This window comes from Triturus cristatus, chromosome 10 (genome assembly GCF_964204655.1).
Source record: "Triturus cristatus chromosome 10, aTriCri1.1, whole genome shotgun sequence".
NCBI lineage: Eukaryota > Metazoa > Chordata > Amphibia > Caudata > Salamandridae > Triturus > Triturus cristatus.
In genome coordinates, this window is record NC_140593.1 from 1,112,945,209 (window position 1) to 1,112,969,001 (window position 23,793).

The window sequence follows — 23,793 nt, forward strand, 5'->3', positions numbered from 1 at the left end:
CTTCGATATTATTTACTTCGATATTACTTACCTTGGGATCGATATTCTGTCCATCGATATTCTTGACTTCGATATTCTGTACCTACGATATTAAAAACACGATATTATTGTAGGTCGAAATTTAAAACTCGATATTTTGGCTAACCACCCTTGTTCGAGTAGTAACAAAGGGAGTGCTCTACACTTGTTTGAGTAGTAACAAAGGGAGAGCTCTACACTTGTTCAAGTTGTAACAAAGGGAGAGCTCTACACTTGTTCGAGTTGTAACCAAGGGAGAGCTCTACACTTGTTCGAGTTGTAACAAAGGGAGAGCTCTTCACTTGTTCGAGTAGTAACAAATAGAGACCTCTACACATGTTCGAGTAGTAATAAAGGGAGAGCTCGACACTTGTTCGAGTAGAAACAAAGGGAGAGCTCGACACCTGTTCGAGTAGTAACAAAGGGAGAGCTCTACACTTGTGCGAGTAGTAACAAAGGGAGACCTCTACACATGTTCGAGGAGTAACAAAGGGAGAGCTCCACATTTGTTCAAGTAGTAACAAAGGGAGAGTTCTACACTTGTTTGAGTTGTAACAAAGGGAGAGCTCTACACTTGTTTGAGTCGTAACAAAGGGAGACCTCTACACATGTTCGAGGAGTAACAAAGGGAGAGCTCTAAACTTGTTCGAGTAGTAACAAAGGGAGACCTCTACACATGTTTGAGGAGTAATAAAGAGAGAGCGCTACATTTGTTCAAGTAGTAACAAAGGGAGAGCTCTACACTTGTTTGTGTAGTAACAAAGGGAGAGCTCTATGCTTGTTCCAGTTGTGACAAAGGGAGAGCTCTTTTCCTCTTGAAGTAGTAACAAAGGGAGAGCTCTACATTTGTTTGAGTAGTAGCAAAGGGAGAGGTCTACACTTGTTTGAGTAGTAACAAAGGGAGAGCTCTGTCCTTTTTCAAGTTGTGACAAAAGAAGAGCTCTTTTCCTCTTGAAGTAGTAACAAAGGGAGAACTCTATACTTGTTCACATGCTCAAGTTGTGACAAGTGGATAGCTATACTTATTTGAGTAGGAGCAAAGGGAGAGATCTCCGCTTGTTCCAATTGTGAGAAATGGAGAGCTCTACATTTGTACAAGTTGTGACACAGGGAGCGCTTTACATTTGTTCCAGTTGTGACAAAGAGAGATCTACACTTGTTCCAGTTGTGACAAAGGGAGATCTACACTTGTTCCAGTTGTTCTGTCACCGCAAACAAAACAGAATTCAAGGACCCTTTGTGTTATGTATGTGATAGGTTTCTAAGGCTTGGTGAGACTCACCCAGATGATGTCAGAGCACAGTCATTAAGGGTCAGATTTATGAAGCTGTTTTCTGCTGGCAAACACCCCGATTCTAATGTACCAAACCCCATTTGCAATTCGGTACCCTGTTACTGAATCACAAATGGGCTTGCGATTTGGTGTTAGGAAAGGCTGTGTTTAGGATGTCCCTTCCTAATACCGAATCGCAGTGGTATGTAAGAATGGTTTGCGACCGAAATGCTGTCAAAAAAACGAAACATTTGCATTTTACTGCCAACTTCAAGTTTGTGGTAACCCATCGCAAATGGTAGTATAAACATTTTTGAATGGTAGTACAAACATTTTTAATGTTACTACAAACATTTATTTTTGTGAATGGTAATACAAACATTTTTTCAGAGCAGGCAGTGGTCCCACAGACAACTGCCGGCCCTTAAAAAATTAAAAGAAAACTTTTCATTTTTCTTTTTTAAACACACTTGTTTACCTTTAAGGAAAACAGACTGTATTTAAAAGCAATCACGGACAAGTTGGTCCGCTGACCCCAACAGGCCACCATCCTCGTGATTTTAGCAATTCCTATGGGTCGCAAATTGCGACCTACCTCGTTAATATTCATAAGGTAGGTCGATTCGCAACCCTCTAGGTATCGCTAAAGGAAGCTAAGTGACTTTCATACATTAGGAATAGAGAAGACCTAATTGCGATTCACAAGGGCATGTGGCCCTTAATGTTTCTGATTATTGAGGTATTGTGTTCATTGTTTATGTTTGGCTGCATTGTGATGTCGAGGGATTCCTGACATATGATAAACAATGCATGAATGAAGGGTTGACCTGTCTAGAGTCACAGTTGATCGGGAAGGGGTCTTAAACTAATCCACTTCCAATTTCTGTTGCTCTACCGCTAGTAACAAAATGTTCAAGTTTTGTTTTCAGCTGAATAGGTTAGAATTATATACCATAAATACTAAAGGAGGGAGTGGAGAGAGAGTGTGTCCGAACGGACACAGTGAGTGGATTCGACCTCCCCTCGCAATAACTAATAAACAAATGGAATCCACCCACAAGAGATTGGCGATACAAGAAAGGTGGTCTTGGGTTGGATGTGTTTCCCACATGGGTGGGAAGCACATTGTGTTCTTTAAATACCCCTCACACACCAAAAGGGCCCTTGGTGTCATGCTTCATCATAGGGGTCTTTGCGCCCCTCTACGGAACGCAGCGTGCTACTAACCAGCGGATACGCGGGAGTACTGATGTAACCAGTATGTGTAGTGTGAGAGGTGGTGAGTGGTAGGGTCAGGAGTGGATAGTAAGTGAGTGTTAAAAAATACCTAGCATGTGAGGAATAAAAGGAATTTTAATAGACCTCCATGCCGGTATTGTTAAAAAGGTGAGGTGGAGGTGTGATGTATTAATGTACAAAACCTCCTGTGTGTGTCAACAAGTTTCGAAGCGTGCTGCTTCTTCTTCAGGACGGGTACACAGATCCCTCACATGGACAGTATACTACCGTCTATACACAAGAAATACTATGTGTAGAAATAAAAAATTGCAAAATATGCCTATTATGTTCAAATGTATTGCAACAAGGTAATACCTTTGTATCAATCTGAAAAGGAAACACAAAAATGTACGAAAAGAACATCAGGTGAGTAGAATTACTCCCGACGTGAAGTTTGTGACCTGTAAAAGTGATATATACAGTGTCTACTGATAACCTTGAAAAAACAAGTGCTGGTGCAGTGACCTGTAAAAAAGGGGGACAAATACTGAACATAAAACACACACTCTATATGGATCAATTCCTGTTAGTTACTGCGGGTTTACTTAGAATGGAAAAGGTCGTCAACACAAGAAATTGATCGCATACTTGTTATCCAGAAGCCAGAGGCGTCATGAGCCTTTAAAACGGCGGGGACCCCGTGCTATTTGCACCCTGAAAGGAGAATAGCTGTATTAGGGATGCATTGGGAACTCACTTGGTTCGAGCAGGAGTGGCCTTGCAAAAGCGGCTATGGCGTACTTACATCAATCAGGATACTACCTTGTTCGATCGTTCCCTCCGCGGCTCCGAGGTTAATTTGAAGCCGGGAGCTCTCGTATTTATGCTGTTCTTAATTACCTGAATTTTCCCACCACTCGTGCGGTGTATGTGTGTGAAGGGAGCGTCCCTGTTAGCAGCTATGAGTTAAAGGCAAAAAAATACCGAAGCGGTTCCAGTGAGGTTTAACCCGGAACTGCAAGCGGACATGTCGCGGTGGGAACTAGACCGCTCACTATCTATCTGTCTGCAACTGCGCCGTTTTGATCGTGTGAATCAGCAAGGTGTGTCTGAAGTTAAGCGCTGAGGGTTGCCGCGGTGACACGCACCCAGGAGGGTGAGCGGAACTGGTGTACCAGTCACTTAGGCGCATAAAGCGTGCACCCATGGTTATTAATGCAAATAAAAACAGGATGTTGGTGAAAGAGTTTTTTACACAATACGGCGATATTTACAATGAGTAAAAAAGGTTTCCAGAGGGAACCATGGTGGGCTGTGAACAGGATATTATCATAAACAATGAAGAAAAAAGGGGTAGTATAACTCTTCAGGCTGGTTGGGCCATAACCAATGCTGTCATCCCGATGGCTGTGGGAAGTATGTTTGCTACAAAACCCGAGGCCAAAAAATGAGGGATGGTAGGCTTAAATGAGTTGCCAATCATTCGATGAGGTATCATAGTGTCACCCAGAGGTTTATTCTACTTAAGTAAACTGGCTCCAAGGAATATTATCATTAAGTCCAGTGACGTTGGTGCCCAGGCGGAACACCCAACGTTGTTCCTTTTCTAGGAGGCCGCTCTCAGATGGTAGTTGTTCTATGATTGTCCACTGTAGGTCGTTTACTGTGTGTGTTTCAGACAGATACGATTTTGACTGGTCGTAACATCATACCAACTTACTCTAAGCCACAGGGGCACGTGATCCTGTAAATGACGTTCTGGCTGTTACAGTTGGTGAATTTTCTTTGCTCCCACTCACTACCAATCCTAAACTTGACCCATCTGCTTTTTTGATCAGGTAGCATGTGCTGCAGTTACCACAAGGGTGGTGGCCTTGAACTGGTTGTAGAGTCGGATTCTAGGTGGTCGTGACTCGGCCTAAGCGTGGTCGTGTGTGGACCAGCATGCCCTTAAGATTTCTGCCCCTCTTGTGTGCGAACAGTGGTTTCTCTAGGAGTAGGTTACCACAATTCAGGATTTTCCAATGTCTGTTCACAATTTTCGATATCCTATTGGAATGGGTATTGTAGGTTGTCACGCAGATTGGTCTGGCCTCTGAATCCTTGGGATCTTTGTCTTCCAAAAGGGCCTCCCAGTTGTTATTGCGTGCCCTCTTCATTGCTCTGTCGACGATGGGGATGGGATAGTTCCGGTGGGAGAGTTTAGTCTTCAGATCTGAGGCTTGTTTCTGGTAGTCTGTTAGATTAGTGCAGTTTCTCCAGAGACGAAGAAACTGCCCTTAAGGGAGATTATTGCGTAGGTGATGCGGGTGAAAACTGTTGTATATCAACAGACAATTTTTTGCAGTGGGTTTGAAGTGTGTGGTGGTTTTCAGTGATCCACCCTCCGGGTATATGTTCAGGTCCAGAAACACTAGTTGGTCCCGGGATGTGGTGCTGGTGAACTTTAGGAAAGGGTTCTGCTGGTTGAGCCACTCCATAAATTGCTTGGTTGATGGAATGTCCCCTTCCCAGATGACCAGCACATCGTCGATGTACCTCTTCCAGGTCTTAATGTTGTGCCTGAAAGGGTTATCCTGGTGGAGAATTTTACAAGTCTCCAAGTGGTGTACATAGAGACCAGCCAGGCTGGGAGTGAAGGTGCTCCCCATGCTGGTCCCATGTCTCTGCAAGTAGAGAGTGTCTTCATACAAGAAAAAGTTATTGGTTAGGGCCAGGGCAATGCATTCCATAACGAGGTTCCTTGGTGTTTGGTACTCCCACGGGTTAGAGAAAAGAATCTCCTCAATAATGTTGAGTGTTTCATCGTGGGGCAGGCTGGTGTACAAGCTCTCTACGTCGAGTCCCAAGAGCAGTTGTCTCTCAGGGTCAAAGGTCAAGTCTTGTAGCAGCTGTAGTACTGCTTTCGTGTCTTTCAGGTAGGTGTTATTTTGTTGGATAAGGGGGCGGAGGAAAGCGTCAGCAAATTTTGACAGAGGCTCCAAAATCGAGCCTATGCCCAAGACTATTGGACGGCCTGGTGGTTTTTCCAGGTCTTTGTGTATCTTGGGGATGGTGTAGAAATATGAGGTCCTCTGTGTTTTTTGGATCAGAAACTCAGCCTCCTTTTTTGACACCCAATTGTGTGCCAGAGCTTTATTTGCATTAATAAACCTGGGTGCACGCTTTATGCGCCTAAGTAACTGGTACACCAGTTCTGCTCACCCTCCTGGGTGCGTGTCACCACGGCAACCCTCCGCGCTTAACTTCAGACACGCCTTGCTGATTCACATGATCAAAACGGCGCAGTCGCAGACAGATAGATAGTGAGCGGTCTAGTTCCCACCGCGACATGTCCGCTTGCAGTTCCGGGTTAAACCTCACCGGAACCGCTTCAGTATTTTTTTCCCTTTAACTCAGAGCTGCTAACAGGGACGCTCCCGTCACACATGTACACCGCACGAGTGGCGAGAAAATTCAGGCAATTAAGAACAGCATAAATATGAGAGCTCCCGGCTTCACATTAACCTCGGAGCCGCGGAGGGGATGATCGAACCAGGTAGTATGCTGATTGATGTAAGTACGGCATAGCTGCTTATGCAAGGCCACTCCTGCTCGAACCAAGTGAGTTCCCAACGCATCCCTAATACAGCTATTCTCCTTACAGAGTAATAATAATAATAATAATCCACATTTGTAAAGCGCGAACAATCACCCATAAGGGTCTCTAGGTGCTCGGGCCGTCAGGAAGATTAAGCAAGCTATTGCCCAGAGTCACATGGTGCTGGGCTAATCTGCCGCCGGTGCCGGGGATCGAACCATGATCCCAAGATTCCGGAGGCAGTCGCCCTGGCCATGGCACCACACCTATTCCCTGTGTGTTGAAATAGCATGGGGCCCCGTCGTTCTGAAGGCTCATGATGCCTCTGGCTTCTGGATAACAAGTATGCGATCAATTTCTTGTGCTGATGACATTTTCCATTCTAAGTAAACCCACAGTAGCTAACAGGAATTGATCCATAAAGAGTGTGTGTTTTATGTTACGTGTTGTGTGTCTTCAGTATTTGTCCCCCTTTTTTACAGGTCACTGCACCAGCACTTGTTTTTTCAAGGTTACCAGTAGAGACTGTATAAATCACTTTTACAGGTCACAAACTTCACGTCCGGAGTAATTCTACTCACCTGATGTTCTTTTCGTACATTTTTGTGTTTCCTTTTCAGATTGATAAAAAGGTATTTCCTTGTCGCAATACATTTGAACATAATAGGCATAATTTTGCAGTTTTTTATTTCTACACATAGTATTTCTTGTGTATAGACGGTAGTATACTGTCCATGTGAGTAGGGTAGGGATCTGTGTACCCGTCCTGAAGAAGAAGCAGCACACTTCAAAACATGTTGACACACACAGTAGGTTTTGTACATTAATACATCAAACCTGCACCTCACCTTTTTAACAATACTGGCACGGAGGTCTAGTAAAATTCCTTTTATTCCTCACATGCTAGGTATTTTTTAGCACTCAATTACTATCCATTCCTGACTCTACCACTCACCACCTCTCACACTACACATAGTGGTTACATCAGTGCTCCCGCGTATCCGCTGGTTAGTAGCACGCTGCATTCCCTAGAGGGGCGCGAAGACCCCTATGATGAAGCATGACACCAAGGGCCCTTTTGGTGTGTGAGGGGTATTTAAAGAACACAATGTGCTTCCCACCCATGTAAGAAACACATCCAACCCAAGACCACCTGTGTTCTATCGCCAAACTCTTGTAGGTGGATTCCATTTGTTTATTAGGTTAGAATGATGTCTCACCCATATTTCTAAAATAAAGTATAGAAAATTACTAATGCTGAGCTTTGTCTCCCACATTTTTTTAATTGGTATGTTGATACAATTTACAAAGTTTCCCTCAAACCCAGTGGCGGATCCTCTGCTAAGGCGGAGGAGCGTCGCCCCACATGAAAAAGTAAAGTGATTACAACATAACGTTACTATCATTTAATTTTTACAGTACTGGGCCGGCACAGTTTTGATTAAGGGGCGGGGCAGGGCGGGCTGGGCTGTCAGCCAGCAGGGAGAGGAGTGGTATGTGCACTAAAGTGCACATTATTATTTGGCCAGCCGCCTCGAGCTAGCCAAACTGTCATGCGCACTTTGATATTCTCTCCCCAGGCTGCATTACAGCCTGGGTGGAGAACATGCCCAGGCTTCCACTCCCTCTCTGAGCGCCAAGCCATGGCACTCAAACCAATCACAAAGCTGAGTGGCTAGGGAGCCTGTGTGCTTCCTTCCTGCTCCTGCCTCTTCGAAGTAAGAAGACCAGAGGAGAGGCGGCAGAGGTGGCAGCCAGGTAGGGCCCAATTTCTTTTTTAACCCCCGCCTCCGCTCCTTCCCCGACCGCCCTCCACCATGTCCCCATAGCAGCCGCTACTGCTCAAACCTTCAAGAAATATCCACTAGCAGAGCCCCACAACTGGAACATGGCCTTCCAATAAAACCGACTATCAGTCTGACTAAACTTTTAGCCAGAACTTTAGTTATATATGCATTGGCTTTAAAATGAGATTGCTCGATAGCTGGGGCATTCAGTAAGATTCCTGGTGGGTTGAGGTGTGGCAGATATCAAGACACAGTTTTATTCTGAAGTCAGGTCACTTGTATCAGCACACCCTCTTGAGTCTCCCAGCCTCTGATCATTTCAAAGAAGTTCCTGAAAATTGTAAAGTTTGTTGAGTGAACTAACTGATCGAAGTGTAATTTACTACAGTTAGTTGATAGTCATTACCTCTTCATTCAAAAGTTTTATGGGAGTCTCTAGGACAAGTTATTGACAGAAGCTGATAAAATATCTTGCACATTGTAGTGTTTGAGTTTAAAGAATGAAAACGGGTATTCTAAATATAAATTGCATTTTAGTTGACTATTAGTACTCTGTTCTCAAGAGGATTTTTTAATGTTTTTTTTCTATTGCTTAAAAATCCCCCATACCGCATAAAATAAATCATGTTAGCAGAAACGTTTTTATGAAAACAAAATCAATTTCTTGAATGGTTTCTGTCAGGAGTGCGTGAAATCTACTTAATTTTCTTTTGTGTAACTCTGTGAAATTTCTGCAGCATTATGCAAAATGACTTAATTCATTTGAGTTCTGTTTTTCCTGTGTGTTTGCAGTAAATTTTTACCATGAATGGCACCATACGCTGTAAAGTTTTCCCACGAATAGCATATAATTCATTAGTGGCACAAAGGCGTCATTTCTGGAATTGCTCGTAATGAAAATGTCTCGAAATTATGTGAGATACGGCGATGTAGTTTCAATTTTGCCCAGGTCTTCTTTCTGTATGAATAATGCATTCATTTGATTACATATAATGTTGTAGAATTAAAGCGGAAAATACACTTGAAGCGACTGCAACTGTGAAATATTTTAACAACTAAAGACGTGGGTCCTCATTTATGATGACCTACCGGCACTATTGCGCCGCCGGAACGTCACTTTCTGATGTTCCGGAGGCACAATATGCCACTGGCATATTTATAAGGCTACGTAATGCCACGTTACATGGCTTTTCATGGCCTTTTAAATATGTGGCCTTTTCACGTAGAAAACTGCGTGAAAGTGGCATTCCAAGGGTGTTACGGGGGGGCGTTCCCAGGGACATCCATGGCTTTTTGACACTGCCCCAGATTTATGAGAAATCGTAAGTCTGAAGCAGAGCCAAAAACATACGCCTCCCCTTTATTTCTCCTCGTTTTTCCTCTTTCTATCTGTGGTGCATTCTTGTTCCTCCCTGCACAAAAATAATCATCCCTGCTTTATAGGCACCCTTGCACCATGGAGCAAAGGTGCCTGCATCGGCGCACGGCATCCCATTGTGCGCCGGCTCAGGGGAAAAGGACACGAATGCGCCGTATCTAATAGATACAGTGCATTCCTGCCCTTTTCTTTTGCCGTAGGGCAGCGCAGCAGCAGGGCCTATTGCACTTCCCTACATAAAAAAACATAATTGGGACCCATGGTGTTCTGTTGAACAATCTGAATTTACTTAGAGCACTGTCTGACTTGCTGCAGATGTGTTCTGGTCATGTTTTTACGCCTGGTCAGTTTCCTGAAATACCTTCTGCAGCAATAGAACAGTGGTCAGCTTGTGTCTTGTTTAATTAAACAGAACGGCAACTTTTGCAAGGCTTTCCCAATGAGAATATGTTTTTCAGCACCACTATATCCACTTTTCTAATAGTAACTCAAAATGAATCAAGTCTTGGCATATTGTTGTGAGCACCCTTTCACAACCATGCTCGTGCAAGTAACACGCTGGATGTGATTTGTAAAATTGTGTGACAGGCTGAGATACAGTGGTCCATTGCATTTACTCTCCTGATGGCAAACCAGAGAGAATGTGGCCTAATGTCTAGGGCGGTGGTCCTCGAAGTCGGAGAACTGGGTTCGAGTCCGGCAAGGATGCTCAACATTCTGTGATTGTGGTAAATCACTTAATCTCCCCATGCCTAACAAAAATGAATGTGTCTGTCTGTAACGTTCCTGGTACTCACGTAAAGTGCTCTAAAACCTTTGGGTCTAGTTTGCGCAATATAAAACACCACACAAGTAATACTGCCCCTACTATGTAAACATTTTGAAATAATCACATTCATCCATCCGTCAATGCATTCACTCATTTGTCAGTCTCTGTACTAATCCATCCATTCATCCATCCATCCACAAAATAACACATCATCTTTGGAGCCAATCACTCACCAGTCTATGCACTCACTCATCCAACCATTGACTCATTCTCACATTCACCAACTCGACCATCCACAGACCCGCACACAGAAATCTGGCAATCCGTGAAGAAATACTTTCACTTATAAAAAGTGTTCCGATCTATCGGTTTCTCGATGCTTCTTTATTATTGAAGCCAATATATTCTTTTTAGGTCTCGCCTACGCAGCGCATGCGCTACGTAGGAAGAGACCTCTTGGAATTAATTTGCTTTTTCGGGCAAAAACGTGCACGCGTTGCATTGCTTTCAATGGCAACGAGTGCATGTTTGGCGATTCCCTTGTGGGAGCGAGCTTTGGTGACATATGTTTGTAATTTTCTGGTGCCCCTGATCGCTCCCACAAGGGAAACGCTGTGTGAGTGCGCGCGCGCACCACTACGCACCTGCGCTCGCGGCACACTATGCTAAGCACAGAGAGCTTTGTACATTCATTTCATGCCATTTGCTTTTCTAATCCCCATATCTGCATTAAAACGGTGTTATCGGCCCAGGAGGTTAAAGGGAGGCAGGCGATTTATCACCGCGCCTGCCTTCAAAGGAGGTGGAAGTCACGCCAGGTCTCTACTTGTATTTTGCTGTTTCTGTCATTGCATCCAGATATATGATACAACAAGTAACATCATACCTACATTAAGTCAGGACTATTGGCATTGTCTATGGTCAGTTGCATAAGATAAATAAGCAGAAACTATGACTTGTATATAATATTGAAAAAGCTTCAACTTAAAGCCCTGGTGACACCACGACAATGTTGCTGCTCCTTAGTTTCAAAAAGAGAAGGGAAATCCAGAGAGAAAATAATTCTCTTTAAAAGATTTCCCTTCCCCTACAACCCTCACCAGGCATGATGTCATGCCGTAACTTCTCTACTAGTGAGAAGTGATCAGTGTGAGCATGCACACATCGATGTGCTCAACTGGCATGACGTCAGGCCGTAACTTCTCCACTGGTGAGAAGTGAGCAGTGTGAGCAGCGCACATCGATGTGACTGCTGTCACTGCAGTCCGGAAAAAACGGAATGCCTATGCCAGGGATTATCTTTTCAGAAAGTACTTTAATCACTCAATACAACACTCTACTGATAGTAAGCAGGACAGTGTCTTTGGGGTTTACTTTTGCAGGTGCTACACCCACCTTACTCCCACTCTGTCACCGCTGACCCCGGGCTTTGTTGCTGGTTCTGGGTGGTCCTCTCTATATCTCGAAGTAAACAGTAGTAGTGCAAATCTTGGGCCTGTGCAGCTCAGTCATTTGCAAGCAGTATGTGCGCTAATTTTCAAGTCTCTTAACCACTCTTTTGGTAAATCAGTCCTCTCAGGGTCTCATTCAGGCCACCCAGTACTTTGGAATGCGTCTGCACACTCTGAAAAGCAGCAGCGCATCGGCAGGCAGTAATGGAGTACCTTCACTAGGGGCACAGGGCTGTATTTCGCAGGGTTCCCGCTCAGACTCCTCTTAGCAGGTGGTTGAAACTAGGGGTGGGCGAAGAATTCCGTACTGCTGCGGAGTTCGCAGCATTTTGCCTACTCCGCGTGGAGTTCCAAAAAACTCAGTGAAGTGAAGTGATGCGGGGCAGAGTTTTTTCTCTTGAGCAGCTTGCCACTGTTAAGTTGGCGAGAGCTCGCTAAGAAAAGAATTGTGCGCAAGACCTCCTCCTGGCAAGATAAATCAATGCGGGCGGTCATGGCAGGTCGCAACCACTTGCGTTGAGAAATCTACTGCTCAAGTAGAATGCCTACTCGAGTGGCAGTAAGCCCCAGTGCCCTCTGGCTGGATGCGTAGTACTGTTTGTGCTAATTTTACAGCGTGGGACAAACTCCTGGCATTTAAAAACAAGCATTGGCATAGCTAATAGGTCTCCCCTTTGGGACCTTATAAGTGTTTAACCATGCAACAGTTAATGTTGTTGCACCAAGGATATTGTGCTGCATATCTAAATACTTATAAGGTCCCAAAGGCGAGACCTATTGGCTATGCCAATGCTTGTTTTGTTGGTAATAAGTTTGTAATGTTATTGTTATGACTATGACTGACTCTAAATAATTTTTTTTAAAAAACAATGAAGCCAATAAAGCTTGCAGGCAGGAGCATTTTCTGTTTTGCAGAAGTGTCTGTCATCTATTTGTGCAGCCATAGAGCTCTGCAGAGTCTGCAACCAGAGAGCAGCAAAGGTGGCTACAGAGATGCCTGCCAGCTGAGACGGGACCTCAGCCATGTCTTCCTTCACTGGATGAATACGGCTCCCGGGGTGCCCCACGCTGTGCCTGTCTGTAAACAATGACAATTTACCACTGGTGAAAACATATTTCTATCAGCACTGCACTGCCACACTTTGTGTAATAAGGGTGATGTGAGGCCATGCTTCAGTAGGTGATCATTAAAGCGAAGATCCAATAAGCTGATTGTGTTTATGTATCCATATCAATCACTGTACCTCTCTCTATATGTAGGCTAATTATATGTGTGTTACAACTTTCTGAGACGTTTTTCCAGTACAGAGTTCTCGTTTCTGCTGCTTCTCTGTGGGGATCTGTCACAGTTCTTTGTTTGAGTCTAACTGCAGAGAGGCCTCTCAGCAGGCGCAGAGCTAATCACATGTAATTCAAAGGGTTCTGCAAACAAAGGGCAGGAGCACCTTCTCTAGATTGGCCGTCACATGAAACCACTCGTCCAAATTCCCAATTTGAATTTGCATTTCCAACATTGTTTTTCATCCTGTTTTGTTTTTGCACCTTGTTGATTTTCACCTGCTCGGTGTCACCCAAATATGCTTTGGGTCTTCAATGTACAAGAGTGGACTAGTTCATCAATGGGACTTCGTTTCCTGAGCGAGGGGAGGGTGAATTTTAAATTTAAATCGGGAAACTTTACTCTTTGCAAAGATTGGTAAAGTTTAGCATTTTCCTGTCCTTGTGGTGACCCACCAAAGACTGACGGGACTTCACGCTTCTCCAGCACCTTCCTTGTCACAGTTCTTACATTGTGTGTTGTGTCTTGCCCAGGAGACATACATTTCCTACACAGTTCTTTTTTAATTCCCTTGTTTTGTTTACTTTTCAATGAGGTGGGAGCTAGAACTTGTTGTTGCCCTTTCTTGATGCAAGGGCGGCTTCTCCACTGAAGTGGAAGAACGTCCTCCCATTTAACTTATTCCCAAAGCCCCCAGATGAAAAATAAAATGGTAATTATTTCATACCCTATCCCGAACAGAGCATCAGGACAGGGGTGGGGCTGTTGATGGCTGACAGCAGCATGTCACTCAGCAGGGAGGAGGGTGGTCTACCAAAGCACTGTTTATATTGCACGTCTTTTTGGCCGGCCACCTTGCGATGGCCACCCACATGCACACTTTAAACAGCTCTAACCCAGCTGATATAGACAGCTTAATTAGAGCAAAACAAAGTTTCCACAGCGCTGTGGAGGGCCGAGTGAGGCCGCTCCCACCAATCCTGTGCTGCTCTCATGGGAGAGCAGAGCCAGGATTGGTCAAGGGAGTTTCCTGGTGGGCGGGCTGCCGAAGAAGAAAGAAGAGGAAGGAAGAGGTCCGGTGCATCTCAGTCTCAGTAAGTGTTTACTTTTTTATCATTATAATTTTGTTTAATTTGCACTGTTCACGCACGCACTCCCCCCCTTCTGGTAGATGCCAGCCTTCACTGTCCTGATGCATTCCCTTAAGAGCATACCATGCCACATCACTTCTGTTATTTTCCAACCTTGTTGCAAGGACATAGATTTCCACCAGTTCTTTCCGGTAGGTTTACATCATAATAAATGGTATTTTTAATATTTGGTGTTTACTGTGGTCCCTGAAGCTGTTCTTGAGCCAGGGCAGGGACCTTATGTGCAGTGTATTTATTTGTGTGAGCATCCAGCTTTAGCAGCCTTAATATCTTACTAATCGAGCTATACTTTTCTTCTCTTCGCCTTTTTTGGTTTCTATTTATCCTTTTATTTCAGCAGGGCCCGTGCTGGGTAATAGGAGTTAGTATAGATGAGTGTGTTTGTAGCATTCACTCATTCAGCTTTAATCCTCTGGCCTGCTCAGTGGGATTTAGAGCTTTTGAAAGGCTTCTAATTTACTAGGTAAGGGACACGTTTTCCTTTACTTGGGATGCAACCAGTGCCTGACTCAATCATGGCTGCAGTCATACAACAACTGAGTGTGATCAAGAGTTGGTTGCTTAGTAAGAGGGAAACATAGGAACCATTTATTGTGTTTCAAGCAGTGTTCTCATTGTGTTGGAATGATGGAAGGGAGGAAGTTCTCTTTGTAGCATCACCATCATGAGCCATCCCCGGTGGTGCCTGGGAGTAAGATCTCAGGGAATTATGATGACTATGCTGACCGTTCACAGTCTTGCTTCTTCCAAACCAAGATTAATCAAGAGATGGAGGCTGCTCTGTGTGAAAGAGAGAGTCCACCTCCCCCAGGCAGAGAAGATGGGACCCAGGTTTGCATGTTGAGGACATGGAGCAAGGTCATTACATCTAGGAATCTGACATTTCTAAACTTATCTATCAAATTTGCAATAGTTTGAGTATTGTGAATCTGCAGTGAAAGAGGAAGAACAAGACTTCTTTCTTCAGTGACAGTGTAAGAAATCTGACTCTTTACCTCTTCACAATCTTGTATGTAAAGTCCTCAAAGAGAATTAAAGGACGTGGTCTGGTTGGTTTATCCTTCTGTTTTGAAAGTAGACTCTTAGATGAGTAGATATGCATATCAGGGAATGAAACGGCAGGCCCTTCAAATGCAGTGGGGAAAAAGGTGGAAGCTGCAATGAAGTGCACCTACCCAGCATTGCATTTACCAATCAGGGCTTATTCCATTGCCACTTTTGCAGTTCAGTCCTAATTGCCCTAGCAGGCAGCATTCAGCAAGAAGAGGATGTACATCACACCTTTCTCTAATAGAAGATCAAGTCAAGTTTCACTCTGACATCTCCCACATTTGTTTCTGTGCAGGTACAGCTGGCACTTCTTTTTCTTCTAGGTGAATTATCTGGATGAAGTCCTAGAAGAGTGTGTGGAAAAAGGAGGCATACAGCTCTCCTACCTGATAGTATTGTGATAGCAAAATCCTTAAACTCAGACATCATTGGCTGTGAGGGAGTGGTCTTTTCCCTTTAGTCAAACTTGCGTCAAGGGTACTGTGCCTCCTTTCTTCTATCTACAGTTCTCACTTCCGCCGCACTGGTTTTTTTCCAAACGCTCTTCTGCTACTGGGAAGCCATAGGCAGGGAGATTTAGGAGCCCTGGTGAAAGCTAAGTGACCCTTTTGGGCAATACCTTATTCGGGTGAAACATTTTTGCAAAATTGGATGGCAAAGACATTGTACTTTCATTGGACATCACAACTTTGACTTTTAACCATGATATGGGTTTTCATCAAATACAAAGAAATATCCAGGGTATAGCCATAATCTTTTTAGGTCTCACGCAGCGAGAGACCTCTTGTAGGGTGTTTAGGAATCGCACACGCGCGTGTGCTTTTCCTTTTGGTCCATGCTATTGGCCTTTGCGTGGGTCTTTTTTACAAAGGCAGCACGCAATTGGCCAAAGGCGGGCGCATTGCTCCGCCCATGGCCTATTGGTGACTGTTAGACGCAGCAGTAGCATATGTTTCCAATTATCGTGCCCAGACACGGGCACGATAATTGAAAACATATGCTGCTGCTCGCAACCGCGCACGCACACCAGCAGCTCCCGCATCTCGTTATATATATATTGTATCCAATGTGTTTGTTTGGAGGAGGGTAGGGCTGTTACTGGGGGGCATACCATTTGGGTCCAGTGTGTGCATGTTGGGTAACGTGACGTGGTACCCTTATTTTTCACCAAATGCGCCGGCAAAGTAGAAGTACATTTAGCTGCCTCCCTCCCGGGCTGGACTGAAGACAGGGAGGCACGTTTTCACGTGTTTCCTTGTGTAATTAGGTAGTAGCCCCTAGCAGAGAGTAACATAGTTAATACATATATATTATTGGGGTCCAGCGTGACCGTGTTTACGAGCAACACAAGTACCTTTTTTAGGCAGAGGTGAAGCGTGTGGGCATCTTGTGTCCTGTGCTTCTCTGTGCAAAGGAACTGAACGGGACACGCTGTGCCCGCGCCGAGGCATGAACAGGCCCTGCACGTCCTGGGGTGGATCTAAGAGCAGGAAACCTCCTGTCATTAAGAATATCTTCCCTAAAACTGCCCTCTCACTTATACCCTGGACAGGAGCAGGAACCGCAGGTCCCGATAGGCCGCTGAGGTGCTAAGTGAACATCAGCCGTGGCCAGTGCACGTCACCAATACACGGCATTTCGTTACTAAGGCGATCGAGCAGCCAATCGGCATTTTGAGGGCTAGACTTTTAGGTATAAGCGAGACATGATTGTGCACACAACTACTTTAAGCAGGCGAAGGAATGAGGTGTGGGGTAAACAGCCAGTACTGCAAATAAGGAATATGTACTGCTGTTCTCCTATTTGGTAATAAAAAAACTCTGCAGACACCGATTCCCGGTGTCACTGCACCTGCTGCACTAATGACCCTCGAATCTACCTGCCATCTGTTGGTGGGAGTGGAGTGCCCTAGATTAAGGAAAAGTGTAATTTATCTATCTAAAAATAGATCCTCCAGCCACAAATATGCAATTTCTGTTACGTGTGACTTCATATATGCAACTATTTCGATGAAATATTTTAACAAGCATTTGCGATGCAATAGGTCTCGCATTTACGCGAATTTAAGCTATTAGCATTGTAAATGACAATGCCGTTTATATCTTAAAAACAAAAATAAAAGGCATCTTTATTTGCAATGTCAATAGCTGTAACTGGCGTAAATGCGAGACCTATTGCATTACAAATGCTTGTTAACTTTAACTGGGTACGTGCTTTTGTCCAGAATATTATCACATACTAGCTCCCACCTTTTGGTAAAGCCCATCTAGGTGCTATTGACCAACCTGGATGGGGGGAGGCACCAATGATGAAGCATGCCACCATTTGGTGGGTGAGGTGTCTTCTCTTACTTCAATAACCCTACAGGGTAAATGGCAGTTTTGAAAGCAGGACCTAATGGTCCCTGGGCCTTCACATCTTGTGGTGTAAAATGAGTTGTAATTTAATAAAATTAAAAAAGAATAAAATATACCTTCGCTTCCGGTCCCGCGTTGCATCTCCTGCTTTCTCTCTGCTCACAAGGAGCAGAAGCAGGCAGCCTCCCTCTCCTCCCCATCACACCGCTGTAATGACAGCGTTGTGATTGGCTAGGACGCCGTCCGTACAGGCATCTATGGAGAGGCCATTTTCTCCATGCAGGCTGCATGCAGCCTACATGGAGAAAATGGGAGAGTGCTCATGACTGATTTGGTCGGCCCTGGTGCCGACCAGACATTCAGTGCCCATAACATTGGGCTAGCCACTCCTCCCCGAAGCCCCCCGCCTGCCCCCAACCAAACCCTTCTTCTGCTTTCTCGCAGTGCGAGAAGCATAAAATGGTATCTATACAATTTTACGTTTCTGCTTCTCACACTGCAAGAAAGCAGTGGGGTGACGCTCTCCGCCTACGTGAAGGAGCCACCCCTGGTCATAGATAAAACATTCCACTCTCTAGTTTTGTGAAAAATGAACAGACATGTCTGCCAGACGGGAAACAGCCTTTACAATGCAGTCATTACAATGTGTTGCCATTACAATGCGGTCATTACAACGTGTTAGCATTACAACGCGTTTGTAACAATGCAAATACTGTTACAACGCACATTTTTACCACCCACCCTAAACCTTAAAATTATCCTTGCCACCCAAAACCCTTACCCACCCTTAACCCTAAAATTATCCTTGCTACCCCAAAACCCATACCCACTTTAAACCCTAAAATTGCCACACCAATACCCCCTACCCACCCTAAAAACTAAAATTAACCTTGACACCCCAAAATCCATACCCACCCTAAAACCTAGAATTACCCTTGCCACCCAAAATCCATACCCACCCTAAACTCTAAAATTACCTTTGCCACCCATAAACCCCTACCCACCCTAAACCCTAAAATTACCCTTGCCATCCAAAACCCATAACCACCCTAACCCCTAAAATTACCCTTGCCACACCAAAACCCATACCAACCCTAAAAATTCCCTTACCACTCCAAAACCCGTACCCACCCTAAACCCTAAAATTGCAACCCCAAAACCCTACTCACAATAAAAACTAAAATTACCCTTGCCACCCCGAAACCCATACCGACCTTAAACCCTAAAATTACCCTTGCCACCAAAAACCCATACCTACCCTAAACCCTAAAATTGCCCCTGCCACCCTAAAACCCATACCCACCCTAAACCCTAAAATTACCCATGCCACCCCAAAACCCACACCCACCCTAAACCCTAAAATTACCCTTGCCACCTAAAACCCCTACTCACCCAAAACCCTAAAATTACACTTGCCACCCCAGAACCCAGAACCATTCTAAAACCTAAAATTACCCTGGCCAACCATAAACCCATACCCACCCTAAAAACTCATAATTACCTATTACTTACATTTGAAACGCATATCCCTTTACCATTCATGCCTTTACAGTGAAATTCCTTGCGAAGGCATGCGTTGTAAAAGTTTGTGTTGTAATGGTAACGCGTTGTAACAGCACTTGCTTTGTTACAACCACAATGTAGTGGCATGCGTTGTGCTGTCATACAACCCTGCCAGACTACTGCTAGCCCCAAAATTGTCTCTAAATTCCAAATGTTCATAGGATCTGGTTCTTCCGGTGTTTTGTTTTTCTCCCTCATCAGACGAAGAGATATACTGTTATATCTTAGATTTTCATAGGGCAAGTTTAATGTATTTATCCAGGACAGTGTCATTTCATTAAGTGGATTTGTTTCTTGTGCTTTGTCAAACTGGTAAAGGAGGACATCCTTCCATGGCTTCTTTAAGTCATTGAGTTTATTTAGCAATCTCTCTTGCATAGCAAGCAACGGGAGCAACTGTACCTGGGAAGTGTGAGGACCGTTCAGCACGGGGATTTCTGCTTCTTGGTCAGCTTCTAAGTGGGTTCCTCAAAGAGATATTTGCAGTACTGCTACAAGAGTGTCTCCCAAAACTTTAAATCCTCATTATAATCTCTGGATGGTTGACATTTCTTCTGATTCTTTAGGTAAATGTTTGAAGGCTGCTCATGAAAAATAAGGTATGTATTTTTTTGGTGTTCTAATACACTTGCTTGGTGAAGCAGTAAGATTGTGGTTGGTTGTATTCCGTTTTATCAGTGATCAAATTAGCTAGGGTACATCATCACAATATAACAACTGGGCCGTGACACATGAACGAGGAGGTAATGCTTAGATTACTTACCAGTAATATTCATTACTCTGGGTGCTAACCTTCCATTGTCACAATCCTTAAGATGCCTTCTTGCCTCCAATAAATTGTACTTATTTTCGTCCACTGTTTCATGGGCTTGCTAATCAAGAATTCGTATTTTGTGACTTCAGTTGTGGCTGGCAACATTAACATCTGGGCGGCGCGATGCCCAAAAACTCACCATAAGTATGTTGCTGGCCACAGGGTCCGGTCACAGCCTCTCTCTTCTTCTGGCGCTCTTGGATTCAGGCGGAAAGGGAGGAACTTCCTCGCTTGTGCCACGTCTCTAACCAGCCCTCATTTTGAGGCTGGGGACCTATGAACTGTCATTAAAGAGCTGCATGCAAACTGCATGGTGTAGGTGAGAACATTATGTTTTTTCCCAGTCTTTCATTACCCTAATGTTGCTAAAAAGGATTAGTTTAGGTAGAAATGCATTCTTCTTATTAAAGCCAACCCTAACATCTGTGGTACATGTGAAATCCTGAGTTTGTGCTTCTCCTGACCAAACATTCTTAAAATATACTGCCTACAAGTATGGATGGCAGGTCATTCCTACACCGTGTAATCCTCACTGTGTTATGTAACATTCCCTATAGACCAGAGGTCTTCAAGCTTTATTGCTCTGAGCCCCCCTAAGAAAAACGTTTTGAAGTTGGGCCCCCCCTCCAAAACTTTATGGCAAGGATTCGCGGTGCAGGAGGGGAGGGATGATCACATGGGGTGGGGATCATGAGAACATTTCATGGATGCTTTTTTGTAGTTGTAATCCACACTAAATGTGAGACTCATAAAAAATGCAACAGCGTCAAATAAGAACAGAATTTACCCAAAACACTACTGCCCATAATTGGGGTGTTGTGGGCTCCAGTGCACTCGACTTGCTGCACTAATGATGGATGTTGCCCTGAGTAGCAGGCTATCTCCTCTTCTTTCACTCCTTCCCCACCATGTCTGACCATCACTTCAGTTTCGAAACAAGTCCAGTCTCTTTCTGAAAGAAAATTAGTTACTGAAAGCTGCCCCTCTTTTGTGCACCAAGGGTGCTATCTGCCCTAATGCTAGCAAGGAAAATCAGCCCCCATGCCCACTTTTTTGTAAACCATTCAGAACTGGGAAGCAGTGGGCCCCTGGGCAAAAGTTTCACTGCACCTGTTTCACTAATGATAGGTGCTGCCTTGCTGCCGCCACTGACGTTTGTTAACAACATGGGCTCCCATCTCTCAGCATCCCTCTCCCGCCCATTTCTCAGCATTGCTCTCCCTCTCATCTCACTGATACCCAAATCAAATTGTCTCCTCTACTTCATTTTTCCCCTCCCTTGGGCATTTCTCCAAGGCTCAAAGAAACACTGGAACAGCAAGTATTCCCTGCAAATGCAGCACCTTTGACACCTACAGCTCTGTGAAGGAATAGGACAAGTTACAACGCAAACCTTTACAACGCATGCCATCACAACACGGTTTTTACATTGCAACATGCATTATAACGCATGATTTTACAACGCATGCTATCACAAGGCATTTTTAGAAACTACACTTACAACGCATTCCATTACAATGCATTCCATTACAACGCATACCATTACAACGCATAATAATTTTAGTGCAACAGTAGTGTAAGTGTTGGATAGTGTAGGGGTAAAAATTACTATTCCCACTCCAGTGAGTGCAACAGTAGTGTAAGTATTGGGTAGTGTAGGGGTAAAAATGACTATTCCCACTCCACTGAGTGCAACAGTAGTGTAAGTATTGGATAGTGTAGGGGTAAAAATTACTATTTCCCATTACTTACCTTATAATGCTTTGTAATGGCATGCGTTGTAGTGACTTGCGTTGCAATGGATGCATTGTAATAGCATGTGATATAAAGGATGTTGCGTTGTAATGACTGTGTTGTAAAGGTAGTGCGTTGTAATGACTGCGTTGTAATGGTTGTTTCACCTGTGAAGCAGGGTGTCTACTCTGCGCACTCAACAGGACCAATATTTCTAGGCCAGATGCACAAAGCAGGCTTTCTGTCATTTTGTGTAGAAAAAGCAACAAAAAAGCACATTTAGCCCCCTTCTCCCCAGCTGCTTGGCCCCTGTTTGACGCGCAACAATTGTGACCTATGCCATAATGCTAGCAAGGAAAAGGCACCCCATGCTCCTCTTCTTAGTAAGACTGCCATAACTGGGGTCCCGTGTCCACTCACAGAGGGTGTGGGGGAGCTCCTGTGCTGTGAAACAGATAGTAGAGAACTTAAGAAGAAACATGCCTTCTCACCAAGGTGCCTGCTGTCTGAAATAAATGTAAATGTGTGCAATGGTTAATCACCAAATATAAAGGCTGCCTTGGAGCCAGTGTAGCTTTTAATTAGCGGAGTCACTCAGCTTCATGGTGACAAACACTGAATCTTTTTGAGAGGTAAAACATGTGTCCGTTAAAAGGAGTGCACCTTTTTAATGGACACACATAAAATATTTACACTAGATGTATCCTGAATGCTTATCACTAAAATGTGTATTTTTAAAGCACTTGTTTTTTCTTAACCAGTATTTTAGCAGTAGCCTGTTTTATACAGTGTAATACAATTTAAAAATAATGACATTTATAGTGCTTTCTGTCACAGGCTGGGACATCATAGCACTATAGACAAGTCACTGTTCCTCACTGCACCAATCAGGCTTTAATTATGTGACTCTCTATTCACGCATGATGACATCTGCCGTGGTCACATTAGACAACCGAGGTTTCATAAGGTGAAAGATTATATTTCCCTTTGATCAGTTTAGCTTGCATTTATTTTTCATTTGAAACGTGTGCATGTTTTTATATGTAGTTATACGAATGTGAACAAAAACAATGAAATGCAGGTTTTTTGTTTTTTTTGCCATGTCTTTGACTGGACTTCACACTCACTGACCCCTGCCCCATGTCACTCTGTAGTGCCGTCCTCACACTTTTTTGTAGGCTTTAACTGCTGCATGTAAATGAAGACAGCCTAGAAATGTGCCTTTTGGTATTCCAGGCTGTTTTCAGTTAAATGTAACTGCAGACCCATTTGCGCCCCCCTGGAAACACATTCATGCTCCCCCAGGGGGGGCGTTCCCCAATAATTTGAAGACCTCTGCTATAGACTGATTTACACACGTATGATTGATTCATTGTCTCTGTATAATGTGTGTGTGTGGTATAAAGTGCTCTGACCCCCCCTACACTGTTCTGAGAAGCGCTATAAAATAAATAAAATGTATGTGAGAGAGGGGCCATGGAGAGATGAGTGGCACTGTTGGAGGGAGGTAGTTAGGGAATCCGTGGAGGAGCATGACATTGGGGAAGGGGGTGGGCAAAAAAGACTGTCGCACCGGGCGCACCCAGTGCTAAAGCAGGCCAAATCACTATGATTAATGTTGAGACCTATTTATGAAAATTAAACACAAAAAATCGAAAATTCAAATGCATGGTAGGGCCGTATAGCATTACCAACAGGCTAAAGTAGCGCTCATCAGAAATTTGGGAGCGATTGCTCAAATTACCAAGTCATAGATACATATTGAACAACAAATTGTGTGGAATATTACGTCTGATACAGGGCACTTGGGGCCATATTATCAAGGACGGAGTTAAAATTATCGCCGCTTTGGCGGCAGGAAACTGCTGCTAAAACGGCGATAATTGGCTTGATAATATGCCCTGAAGAATTCCAATAGAAGCCCATGTTGACGCCGGAATATGGGCTTCTATGGGAATTTACAAGGACATATTATCAAGCCCATTATCGCCGCTTTAGCGGCACTTTCCTGCCGCTAAAGCGGCGATAATTTTAGCGCCGTCCTTGATAATATGGCCCACAATTTTTTTCTTCAGGGGGGAGAGAGGTATGTACAAACTCCCAACTCCGAGAGTGGCACGCTCACAACCCTGAGCTGGCAACGTTTTTACAAAGACGCAAAGTTTTAAGAATTTTAAGGGCTGTTTGAGGGATATAGCGCGGTGGATGAATTCTAACAAATTAAAGCTCAATGCCGGGAAAACTGAAGTTCTGTTCTTTGGTAAGGGCTCAGCGCCAGATCCAGAGTTGTGATGGCCGCTACGAATGGGGTCACCACCGCCTCCTGCCTCGCGTATCCGTAATTTAGGAGTAAAATGGGAGGTGGATCTCT